The sequence below is a fragment of the Rattus rattus genome, chromosome 18, assembly GCF_011064425.1.
Source record: "Rattus rattus isolate New Zealand chromosome 18, Rrattus_CSIRO_v1, whole genome shotgun sequence".
Taxonomy (NCBI): domain Eukaryota; kingdom Metazoa; phylum Chordata; class Mammalia; order Rodentia; family Muridae; genus Rattus; species Rattus rattus.
In genome coordinates this window covers 23,085,760-23,098,780 of record NC_046171.1, presented here as the reverse complement: position 1 = coordinate 23,098,780, position 13,021 = coordinate 23,085,760, and the positions used below count along the sequence as shown (strand labels likewise).

At 40.7% G+C, this 13,021-nt stretch overlaps 1 protein-coding gene across 1 annotated transcript in view; it reads left to right on the top strand.

Annotated features, from left to right (window-relative positions):
- Ctnna3 (catenin alpha 3) overlaps window positions 1–13,021 on the top strand; it is a 1,495,245-nt gene that overhangs the window by 122,112 nt on the left and 1,360,112 nt on the right. The window lies entirely within an intron of this gene.

Below are 13,021 nucleotides of genomic sequence, written 5' to 3'. Positions count from 1 at the left end.
AGACTTAAATAATAAAAATGACAAATTCTTGATATCTCATAGGAAGAGGCGGGTTAGCTATAACCAGATTGCCTTCCTTTGCTCTTTCCTGTCACCTCAGGGACATTCTCCACTCTGCGGGGTGGGGGTTGGGGGAGAGCTGGAGGGAAATGGAAGCTTAAATATGGCTGGTTGTTCTGTTACTTCCCCACTTGCCCCAGCATGGGAGCCTTGCTAGGACTTGCTTCACCAGAGTGTGGCACATCCGAGATGGCTAGTAAAAACCAAGGCCCTTTGTGAGCTCCCAGGAGTACCTAAATGCGTGTTAGCATTAGGGTAAGAACGACTGTTTCCTTTCATTGTTGTCAGTTCAGAATTTCCTTTTCTGTCCTGGGATAGAATGTAGAATATATATATTCTCTCTATATAATATTATAATTTTATGATTACCTGATATTATAAATATTTTTATATATAAAAGAAATATATATGTGTATATATATATATGTACACACACACACACACATAAATTAAATTAAAACTTTTTTGAGACAGAATTTCTCTGTGTAGCCCCAACTGTCCTTGAACTCACTCTGTCAACTGGGCTGGCCTTAAGCTCAGAGATTCATCTACCTCTGCCTTCATATATGTATGTACACACACACACACACACACACACACACACGCACATATATACACACATATGTACGCACACTTATATGTATACATGCACATGCACACATGTACACACAACACATACACACATAGATACACAGGCATTTTCCTTTGAGACTTGAGTATAATATAAAAATCAGCTAAGGTCAAGGAACTTGATCACATGGAGGAAATATGGGGCAGCAGATCAATTTGGTTTCATAAGTGCGTAGCTGACTTCAGGGATCACCGGTGCCATGGAGGGTCATGCATTAGCCAGTTTCCTTTCTAGTAAGTACTGCCTGGTGCTGAAGACAAGATAGGTGTTGTGCGATCCAGGAGGTCAATAGAGAACCAAGGCAGATGCAGATGGATGTGTATGTATGTATCTATTTGGCAAGTTCCCTATGTATGAGCCTCCTCTGGCTTAGACTCATTCTTAGAAGATTATCAGGAGAGGAATTGGAGAGGGATTTAAACATCAGTGTGACTCGGTTATAGACTTAAGTAGGCTGAGAAAGGACTGAATTTGGATTAGTTTATTTGAATAGGATTCAATTAAGTTGCTGCCCTAAGAGCAAAAAACAAATCAATTTTGTGGCAGGAACAAAAGGTATAGCCTGCATCTTTGTTGATCATGAAATTCTATCTGCTGTGAAGTTCCAAATCTAGGCACAGACAGGGAAAGATTGTATCTGGAAGTACAGCAGAGGTTTAGACGGGAGAAAGGGCGGGGTAGGTGTAGAATGGGGGAGGAAAGGGAAGGAAAAGGAAGGAAAGGGAGGGGAAGAGAGGAGAGTGTCGTGTGCATGCTGGTGGGCATGCATGTATGTATGTGTAGGTAGGGGAGCTCGCATACTCAGTGCTTCCATCAGTTACTTTGAGTTTTATATCTATGTCTGTCATAGCCATGAGGAACATGTATCATTTTAGTTAAGGTTAAAATATAGCTTATTCAGTTAAATTTGAATTTCAGATCAGTGAAGCCTAATTTTCCAAAAATTTTGACTGCATACAACCTAGATAACACATTGGATGCACTTCCATTAAAAAGTAATCATATGAGCCGGATATTAAATTTGAATGTGAGCGATTCATTTTTATGTGCTAAATCTGGCAACCTTACTCTTTGGTCCTTGAGACAGGTAAAGAACAAAAACATCCCACACTTTAGTCAAGCAGCTATGAAATAATGGTTGTGGCTGTAAAACAAGTGCTACATGTAATGGCTAAGGCAGTTCTTAGATCATCCAGATGGGTTAAACTGGCTCACTGAGGCAACCAAATAGGGCCAGGCAGAGTAGAAAAGAAAGAAGCCCACTTAGTAAGTTGTTAGAGAACACACAAATTGGCATAGTTAGTATTTCTTGGTCTGTGTTAGTGTTGCAGCACAAATTCAGGTTTTTTTTTTTTAAAGATTTATTATTTTATGAATGCGAGTATACTGTCTTCAGACACACCAGAAGAGGGCATCAGATCCCATTACAGATGGTTGTGAGCCACCATGTGGTTGCTGGGATTTTAACTCAGGACCTCTGGAAGAGCAGTCAGTGCTCTTAACCACCGAGCCATCTTTCCAGCCCCACAAATTCAGTTTTAAGAGAAGTTTTTGCGGACATATTCATGGAATAAAGCAATGTGTTCTTAAATGCTATTGCTTTTCTTTCTCCCACCCCTCTGGACAGTCTGGCCCATGAAAGGGACCCTGCAAGTCCTTTGCAGGGAGCAGACCTGTGAAATTAGTTGATTCCTATGAAGAAATCTTGATGTGTTACTTCATTTCAACTTGGCATTTTAGTCAAAGGATGTTTCTGAAATTAAGCCAGTGGGAGTTTAGCCAAAGTAGTGACAGTGATGTCATTCAGAGGAGTGTTGTGCAGAGCTGCATGGCTCTAATTATTAACAACTTTGAATCCATACAGCAGTTTCTCACAACCCTCCTTTCCTTTGTGAGTGTAATGCAGGTCGACCAGATGGAGCACTTTACCTGGTTTGGATCCTTGACTTTTAGTAGCTATTTTGAGATCTCATGGTTATAGGTTTCCTGTCCTTAAACTAAGTTTCCTTTTGTATCCCAGAATAATGTGCTCTGGATCTTTCTATCCTCTGAGGGCTTTGCTATTTCAAGAATTCTTATTTTTCCTTATTTTTTTTAACATACTTTTTCCTCTTGCCTATTAACCCATTAAAATTGATTATTAAAAAAATAAAAACAACAACAATACAACCATGAGGTTAGTTATTCAAACAATGGTAGCTTTCATTCACAGCAACATTCTCTGGTAACTGTCCTACTTTTTTTTTTCTGCATAGCTTAGTGCCCAATGGTTTGGGCAACAAACCTGCTTCCTAACTATCCAGGTTGGTTCCTGCACTGGAATGTTTTCTGTTGCTAAGTTTTTCTAGTTGGTGTTCTGCTTTCATTGAGTGTCAGGTACTCAACCTTCCACCACTGAGCATGAAAAGAAAGGAAAACAAGAGCTATATACCATTTCAAACATATGCTTCACTAAGAAAACTAAATTCCTACACCCCCACTTTCTTATGATCTGTCCTTTAAAAATTTCATAAGATGTATCTTGATCACATGCGCCCTCCTCATCTTTTCCTGAATCAATGTTTCATTTTTTTCACCCACTCAACTTTTTTCCTTTTTTTAAAAAATTGGATATTTTTATTTACATTTCAAACATTGTCCCCTTTCCCAGTTTCCCATGAGGGTGTCCCCCCCTCCCCCATCCTTTCCCGCCTCCCCGCCCTCACATTCCCCTACATTGGGGCATTGAGCCTTGGCAGGTCCAAGGGCTTCTCCTGTTCTCATTTGTTGTTTTAAACCCAGTTAGTCAAAATAATGTTGCCCATACACTCCTGGTTACCGAATGGAGTATGGCTGATCTAGCAGGGGCCACACCCTTAAAGAAAAGTGACTCTCTCTCACCCAGCATCTGCCAGTTACTCAGATGGGAGACTCTTAGCGTCATCCACCCGCTAGAGCTTGGGTTTTGTTTTGCTTGTGCTGTTGCAGGTCTTGGGTATGATGTCATGGTTGCTAGAATTCTTCCGCACAACTACTCTGTTGTGTCTGGAAAATAGATTCCTTATAGTTCTCGACCAGCTCTGGCTCTTACAATTTTTTCCAGCCTCTCACCTGCAACGACTTCTGGGCCTTGGGAGGAAGAAGTGTGTTGTAGATGTCTCATTTAAGAGCTGTACACTTTGCAGATTCTTATTCTCCATACTTTGACCAGTTGTGGGTCTCCATGTTAATCATTACCTATTGCAAAAAGAAGCTTCTCTGATGAGGGTTGAGAGATGTACTCCTTCACATGTATAAGTTACTAGGAGTCAGTTTAATACTATGTCCATTTAACAGAATAGTCAAAGGTCCTCCTCGAGGGTCTATGACAGATTATTGGTCCTAATAATGGGTAAAACTAAATTCATGTTTTCCTTTCCTTCCTTCCTTCCTTCCTTCCTTCCTTCCTTCCTTCCTTCCTTCCTAATTTCCTTCCTTCCTTCCTAATTTCCTTCCTTCCTTCCTAATTTCCTTCCTTCCTTCCTAATTTCCTTCCTAACTTCCTTCTTCTTTCTTCCTTTTTGTATTGGGTCTTACTGTATAGCTCTGGCTGGCCTGGGACCATTTTGTAGACTAGGTTGTCTTTGAGATCACAGAAACCCCCCCTTCCCTGCCTCCCAAGTGCTGCAATTATGGTGTGTACCACACACCTTGCAAAACAAAACTCTTAACATAAACATTATGTTATAAAATATTCCTTTTGTGAGAACTTTTCCCCCTTAGGGAAGAAGAGGACTACTGACTCCCACAAAATGAATTTTCCTGTAAATAATGGAGTTTGTTTAAGATAATACATACATATTGAATCATTACTTTTAGTGAACTTATCACATTAATATTAGATGTTAATAGGAAAAATTTTGTGACTGTGATCAGAGTACTGGGAATGCTGTACTATCTATATCTTCATTTTTTTTTATAGTATGGAAGACTGTTTAAAAATAACATCTATTAATTTAAAAAAGGTGTTTTATGTTAAAATACGCTGATGAGCTTTGTCTTAAAGAAAAATAGCAACATACTTGGTTGAACAGCGAGAGTCAGCAGTTTTTAAACCCTGGCAGATTATTCCAAGGTACTTATTTACTTCAGATACTTATCTCAGTTTGCAAGAAGGTGCACTTTTCTTGGCCCTGCAATGTGCTTAGATGTTTGCTTTCCATTAAAAAAGCAAAGATCACACACCATGTGGGCTTCTAGTGGATAATGCTCAAATACAAAACGACAAATTGCACCTTAGGTTGAGAGACAATACTCTGTTTTCCCTCTAGGAAAATGACTAATTTGTGTGTAGGTCGTGGTTGCAAAGGTAGCCTGAGTTAGGAACAGAGAAACTATGAATTTCTTACCAGACCCCAGCTTTATAAAATGCATTTTCAATAATTGAATAAACCCAATTTTCCTTTGATCTGAGTTTGAATAATTTCCTCGGAAGAAAAGCTAGATCTTAGGTATATAAAGAATGAGCCCCAAGGAAAACTCTTTAAGATACACTAACAGGAAAAAGACAGGTAATTCTCTACAAAGAGAATGGAGTTTGGTCGGCTGTTTATGTAATATTTGATATAATGAGGCACGTTAGGGAAAAGGAATTAATTGCAACAAGAAACCAGATGATCCAAGAGACATCTGACCCCCAGAGCCTTTGTTCATTGACAGTCGTGGTTTTGGCTCTTAGAGAGTGTGCTTTTCTTCCAGGGCTGTATCACTTAGCTTCTGTGGCTGTGACAAAACACCATGACCAAAGGCATGTTCCGGAAGGACAAGAGTCTATGGCAGGAAGTGGAAGGAAGAGCAGGAGGGAATAGGAGCCGGAAGGAGAGGATCACACCTTAACTACAACCAGTCCGCCACGGCCTTTCCTTTGAACATTTGGTTCCCAGTTGGCATCACTGTTTGGGGTGGTTTAGAAGGCATGGCGTTGCTGCAGGAAGGGTGGCACTGTGGCCCAGTCTTATGTCCTTTATAGTTTTATTTGATTTTGCTTGTGGTTGAGGATGTGAGCTCTGCTTCCTGTCTTGCTACCATTCCAGGAGCTTGCTGAGTGCTACCCACTGGGAGAGGCTCTTAATTCTCTGGAACCATAAGCCCAAATAAACTCTTCCTTTTGTGTGTTGCTTTGACTTGTTTTTTTTTTTTTTTAAATCACATATCAGGAAGTAACTAATACAGGGAGTGAACTGGAAATAGAATGAGGCCATGAACTCTCAAAGCCCATCTCCCATGAAGCACTTCCTCCAACGAGGCCACACCTCCTAAATCTCCCCAAACAGTGCCACCAACTGGGGGACAAATGTTGACTCCTCAAGTGTATAGAGCATGTTACTCATTCTTACCACCACAAATGATTTCATTTCTTTCTTCTTTTCTTTCTTTCTTTTCTTTCTTTTTTTTTTTTTTTTTTTTGGAATTGAGGACCCGAACCCAGGGCCTTGCGCTTGCTAGGCAAGTGCTCTACCACTGACTAAATCCCCAACCCCTCTTTCTTCTTTTAAAATTTATTTTTAAGTATGTGTATGTATGCGTGTATTCAAGTGGCTATGTGTACATGAGGGCTGGTAATTGACAGGACTAGAGGCATTGGCTACCCTGGACCTGGAGTTACAGGCAGTTCTGAGGCGCACAGTATGGCTTATGTGAACAAAACTGTCCCCAAGATCAGAGTGCCACTAAGCCGCCTCTCCAGCTCTCCACTCTCTTCTTTGATAATCACTTTTATTTTATTTTGAATGTCATCTTTGCACATCCTAACGGGCTTTGGTTCATTTGTTCCTTGTCTCCTCCTCCACTCCTCTCAGCCACGCATTATGTCACTTGTCCAGGGACCACTGTAGAACTTTTGGAAGTTCTATGTTTCTGATTTCCTATCTTTACCTTCCTCACAAATATAGCAATGCCCCAGTTCCTATTAAGTTGTTAGTGTGAGTAGTTGTCACCTGTTTTCCTCCCAAACTTGATGTTCCAAGAAATGCTCTAGCATGATCCTTGGAGTTTAGGGCTCTATTGATCTTTTAGAGCCATTTATTTTTATGTGTATGTGTATTTGTATGAGTTTATGCACACCACATGTATGCAGGAGCCTTCAGAGGCCAGAAGAGGGCATCAGATTCCCTAGAACTGGAGTTATACATGGTTGTGAGCCATCAGGTAGGTGCTTTGTCCTCTGCAAGAACAGTTAAGCGCTCCTAAGTGCTGAGCCATGTCTCCAGCCCTGTTTCTGGGAAGGACTGTTGCCATTAGACACCCTGGGGCACCTAGGGGATGGAGCTGATGAAGAGTCAGTATTCTGGCGACCTCCTGCTGGACTCTCTCAGTTATGTGCCCAGCTTTTCACAACAGCTGTAGCTGTGTCACTGGGGTCTGCACTGTAAATCCAGACCTTCAGAGCACACGGGGGTCTCTGCTACAGAGAGTCATCCAAGGAATGGGGCAGCTTATCTTTAAACTATAGTCATGAATAACCAGCTCACAAACACAGTCCTTTCTCATCTTGGATAATTTTCTGTTCTTTTGACCCATAAAACCCAACTTAGGAGAAATAGCCCCTTTTGTGTTCTGGTGATTGTCTGAGTTGCTAGAGAGAAGACACACACAGGCACACATACACACATCATGAGCACATGCCGAGGCTAGCTGACTTTCAGCCAATAAAAGCTTCACCAATGTACACAAGGTGACATGGTCAGGAACGTTGTGTTGGCAATGCGCAAAAGAGATATTTTTCTAATGGAAATTTTCTTAGGGTTTTACTGTTGTGAAGAGACACTGTGATCAAGGCATCTTATGAGGACAACACTTAATTGGGGTTGGCTTACAGATTCAGAGGTTTAGTCTATTGTTATCAAGGCCGGAGCATGGCAGCATCCAGGCAGACACAGTGCTGGAGGAGCTGAGAGTTCTTCATTGTGTTCCTAAGGCAAACAGGAGAAGACTGGCTTCCAGGCAGCTAGGATGAGGGTCTTAAAGTCCACGCCCACAGTGACACAGTTCCTCCAATGAAGCCACACCTACTCCAACAAGGCCACACCTCCTAATAGTGCCACTCCCTGTGCCAAGTACATACAAACCCTCACAGGGCTCTCCTACTGTCAAGCCATAGCAGTCATGCTTAGGGCTGTCATGAAATGACCCATGAAAATGACCTGTCCCCCTCACCTGCTCCTGCCAGGTGACTCTCACTTTCTGGGAAGACACAGAGTGATAAGTCTGTCCTCGGGAGACCTTTTTTATGTAACCCCTAAGTGGACTACAGGGAATGAGCACTTAGCAGGTCATGTGTTAATTCCTGACCCTCCACTCAGGGGCTAGGAGACCTCTACAGAGTTTAATATTCTAGATTTAAAGGAAGGAATTTATAGCTCAAGAGTTTATTTAACTATATATATAGTTTACACATACATAAAACATATATAACACACATATAAACATATATAAACACATGTATATAACATATTTAACTATATATATTATATAAATATATAACATATTTAACTATATATTATATACACATATGTATACATACTTACACATATATGTATATATATGTATTTATTTATTTAACTGTGCATATATACATATATGCATATATACTGTACATTTGTATATATATTTGCTTCGTGTATGTGTGTGGTATGCAGGCGTGTGTGGACTTGTGTATATGCCTATGCAAGTACATGTATGTACGCATTCATGCTTTTGAAGGCCAGAGATTGACATCGGATATCTTCTTTTAAAATTAATTAATTTTACCTCATGTGTACGTTGAATGGGTGCATGCTCATGTCATGGAGCATGAGGGGAGTCAGAAGACAACCTTGGACAATAGTCTTCAGTTTGATGCTTTATTTGAATGGGGTCTCTGCAGTTCGGTGCACAGGTTAACTGGCCCAGAAGCGTCCCATCTCCTATTTCCCCAAAGCAGCACATCTTAGTTACAGTCCTGAGCTACAGGGCTTGGATTTTCATGGGTTTATTTGAACCAGTAAGTCAGGGGACAGTATTTAGAACTTCAGACGCTGGTTTGCATTTCGAAGTCTGAGATATTACTGTCTTTATTTCTTGTAAGCTCGTACTGCCCTCCCATTGGAGACAGACAAATTCATATTTCTTCCTGCCATCTTTTCTGGCTTTAGTCACAGAAGAATGTACTGCCAACTTTGAAATTCTTCCTGGGGAGAAAAATATATCCTACGTTTTGGCTTTGCATATCTGACTGATCCAAAAGCAATGGCAGTGCCAAACCTTTTCCGTAAAGGGATGATAATGATTAAGTTGTGTTAGAAGAAAGCAGTTGTGTATACCATAGCACTCGTGCACTGGCTATATTTGAGTATTTGACAGAATGTATGAAGCTCTTGTGGGAATAACCTCACGAAAATCTGGATTATTATTATTTTTTTAACTTTAGCTCATTACTTTGTGGTACAACTTTGAGACTATTTAGATTGCTTCTGTTTTGAAAAAGAATCTGGGCATCCTTCCCCTGTGAGATACCACTAATAATGCCCTGCACGCCATTAGGAGAGGCACCATTACACAGATGAGAAGCACAAACGCGCTTTGGCAGGAGCCGATTGTGGTGCGCATCAGTGTGTCTCTAGATCTGAGGAACGTTAGATAATTATGTGCAATTAGTCCCAAAATAAGTCTCAGCTCTTCTCTGGGAACATCCTCAGAACTTTGGTTGCAAACAAATGTTCTAATGTGAAAAAAACAGGTAGAAAATAAATTCGTGGACATTCTACAGAGATAAAACCACATCAGTGAAAATAATCCAAAGACAGAAACGAAGCTCTGGCTTTCGGAGGAGAATTGTTCTCAGCCGACCAGGGAGGTGACAATGTCTTGACACTGGAGAAAAAAAAATTAACCAAGTGTTTGATGGTCTTTGGTTATTATTAATTTTGTGCATTGTGCAGAGAGGTATGTTTTTGTTTCCCCTCAATGCAAACATCATTCCGCACCTTCTTCGTATTTTATTTTCTGGATAGGCAGTAGTTCTTTCTCAAGGTTCCAAGTTCACCTCCTCGGTAGCCGTAGCTGGAGTTGGAGGTGAGGCTGCCGTAGGACTGAGGAGAATCACATACCTTCCCACTCCCCGCCCACAGAAAGCTGCTGCAGCGCTCTTCAGAGGCGGCCTACTCACTTAAAACCGTGATTATTTGTTTTAGAGATTTTTCATTTTTTTTATTACTGTAAGTTGGTGAACCTTTACTGGGAAGTTGATTCTTGGTTCATTTCTTTGGCTTTTGTCTTTTCAACCCATGATCTAAAGTACAAACTCTCTTGCTGTGAGATACTTGGGGAGGATGGGTTCAGAGCTCTGCTGTCTGAGGACATTAGAGCTGGGGCTCTGAATCGGGCGGTTAAAGCTCAAAGTGGTTATGCTGTGAAGGTTGGGGAATCAGAGCAAATAGCTACTTTTCAAAAACTAAAACGTTATGTGAAAAGGCGATCCTTTCCCAACAGAATCCAACCTCTTTCAAACATCGAAAGTTACTATTTATAATGCCACCACGCACCTCAAGTCTTATTATTTAAAATGGTGCAGCTTAACACGGAATCGTGCTAGCTCGCTACTAAATTCTTCCAAGTTAGCAACGCCAATTCTGAATCACCCACCCTTGAGTATAAAGAGATAGAATATCACAGGCAATTGCATCCACCGAACCTTAAATATCTTTTAGGCATTCATTAATGTTTCTCCCTTAAGCTTCTCAAAGGAACAGTCTTGTCTGATCTGCGCTGTCTTTGTTTCTTCCTCACCCACGCTTTTGATGGGCACAATAGGGATGTTCTGTACTGAGGGCTTTAGGTAAAGGAGAAGCAGAACTCTATAGCTTTGTCCACCTGGAACATTCCACGGGGCGCTCTCTTGGGTGGGCAAAGAATTCCTTTCCTTCACAGAGTCATTTTTGAACCTGCCTTTGTTCAAAGGCCCACGTCTTGCAGAGAGGAACTTCTTACAAAAATTTATGCATGGGTGTCTTGTCCTTTCCTGTTAATGAACTGTATATAAACTATATGTAGAACCTGCCCTAGAAGGGCCCCGGGTTCTTCAGTGGGGTCCCAGTTCTTACCTGCCGTGACTTTCAAGAACACAGTCTGGCGGGCCACTCTTGTATTAACCAAAAAAAAAAAAAAAAAAAAAAAAAAAAAAAAAAAAAGCCACCTTTAAGTCACAGGGATAGACAGCAAGTGGGCGGAGCTGTGGGAGGGAGAAGGAAAAGGGCTTCCGTTTGACCAGCGAAGGAAATGATTGCAGACCAGAAGAATTCAGGGCACTTTATTTGGAAGTTGAGGAGGAGTTTTTCTTTGGAGGAGTTTAAACCTATGGAGACTGTAGAAGGAAAGGGTACTCTTATGGGGACAAGATGAACAGAAGAATACAGATATTTCTGAGACAAACAAAAAAGGAGGAAGCGATTTAGGGGATGATTTCCATAGAAGAGAGGCAGGAAAGATGATGTGATCGGAGTTAGACTGTAAGGTGGTTTAGGAGTTAGAATGAGGGTTTCATGTTCAGTAGTGGAGAATGCTTGAAGGATTGTGGTTGGTGTGAAAGATTCGTGTGATGGAGGCGAGGCTCGAGGGCGGAGTGGTGTAGGAGGCTCTTTCACTGCTTCAGACAGGCTGGTGGAGCCATGTGAGTACAGGGAAGCACGGGCAGAGACAAGAAGGGATCGAAAGGCATGCGGGACTGAGGAAGACTTCATACAGTCATTCGTAAAGCCGGGCTATGTCTTACTGTCAACAGATTTTGAGGCATTTTCAAATCTACAATCTACATGTACTTGCATTTAAAATTATGTATGTATTCTTTTTTAAATTGAAATGTAGTTATTTATATTACTCGATTTTGAAGTATTAAAGGTTGAACCTGGGACCCCACCATAGGTGTCCTATTACTGAGATGCCCCTTCATTTCCCTTTTCTCCGTTTTATTTTTTCACAGGGTCTTACTAAGTTGCCTGTAACACAGGCAGGCCTTGTATCTGTGAGCCTCCTGATGATCTGGGACTATAAGCCTGTGCCACTATGCCTGGGTCTAATTATACTGGTGGATATTAACTGTATGTTTTAACAGACACATTTGGAATTTATATACATAGACATTCTATTCATGTATATATCTGCCTTCCCAGCAGCTCTCTCCCAACTGCCCACTCATTGCCTCTCCCTTGGAATCGCCTTACTATTCTCTAGTAATTCCTGTGGAACCTTATTATTTTCATCATCATCATCATCATCATCATCACCATCATCGTCGTCATTGTTATCGTCATCGTTGTCACCATCATCATTATATGATTCTAGGGTCCATATATGAAAGAAAATAACTGACACTTGTCTTCTTATGCCTGACTTATTTCATTTAACATCGTGTGCTAAATATAGTTCTACCATGTGTTTTTCTGCAACTGGCATGATTTAGGTCTGTATGGCTCAATAATACTAATATATCTATCTATCTATCTATCTCATGTTTTTATTTATTATTCTGTTGGTAGCCATTTTATCTGATTCTATAGTTTGGCTATAAACATGGATCAGCAGTTATCTCTCACCATATGTACTTTTGTATCTACCCCTGAGACTGGGTATACACAGTCTATGGGGTAAAATGGACTATTTCTGGTTTTTTTGTTTTTGCTTTTTTGCAAATAAAGTTATCTTAGAATATGGAATGCTCTTTTTAAAAAATGTATTATCTATTACTGTTTTTGTGCTTCAGTGTAGAGTTGAGCATTTGCAAGAGATGGTTTTCTCAAAGAGCCCAAAGTATTTACTCTCTCATCTTTTGTGTAAAGTGTTTACAGATTTCTGGTCTGGAATTATTAGGTGGTTCAAGTTAACTGAACCAAATAAATCTTTTGGAGCTGGTTTATAGCCACGGGTCCCAGGAAAACCAAATCTTTAATGTATTGGACTAAATTGAACACATATCTTGAAGTGAGGCTCATCACTGTCTTACTCAGAACACTTGGCTATGATCGTGAATTCTTTTTTATGTGTTTCACAGCCTTTCAGTGCAGCAGGAAAGGTGCTGTTGTTTTTGGGCTGGTAGCCTGATAGGAGCATGTGTGGTAAATTTCCTCAGATGGTTTTCATGTTTAGGAGCCAGACTTCAAGCAAATACCATCAAAGATAAATCATAGTTTCTTTTGACAAGAAAATCAATATCCAGGTTGTGGATGTAGTGCAGAGTTAAAGCATTGGGTTCCCATGCACGAGGCTGTGGGTTCAACCCTTGGTACCACAAAAGAAAGTTAGCAGTAAAAAGTCCAACTTGTATGAAGCCACTTGATAACA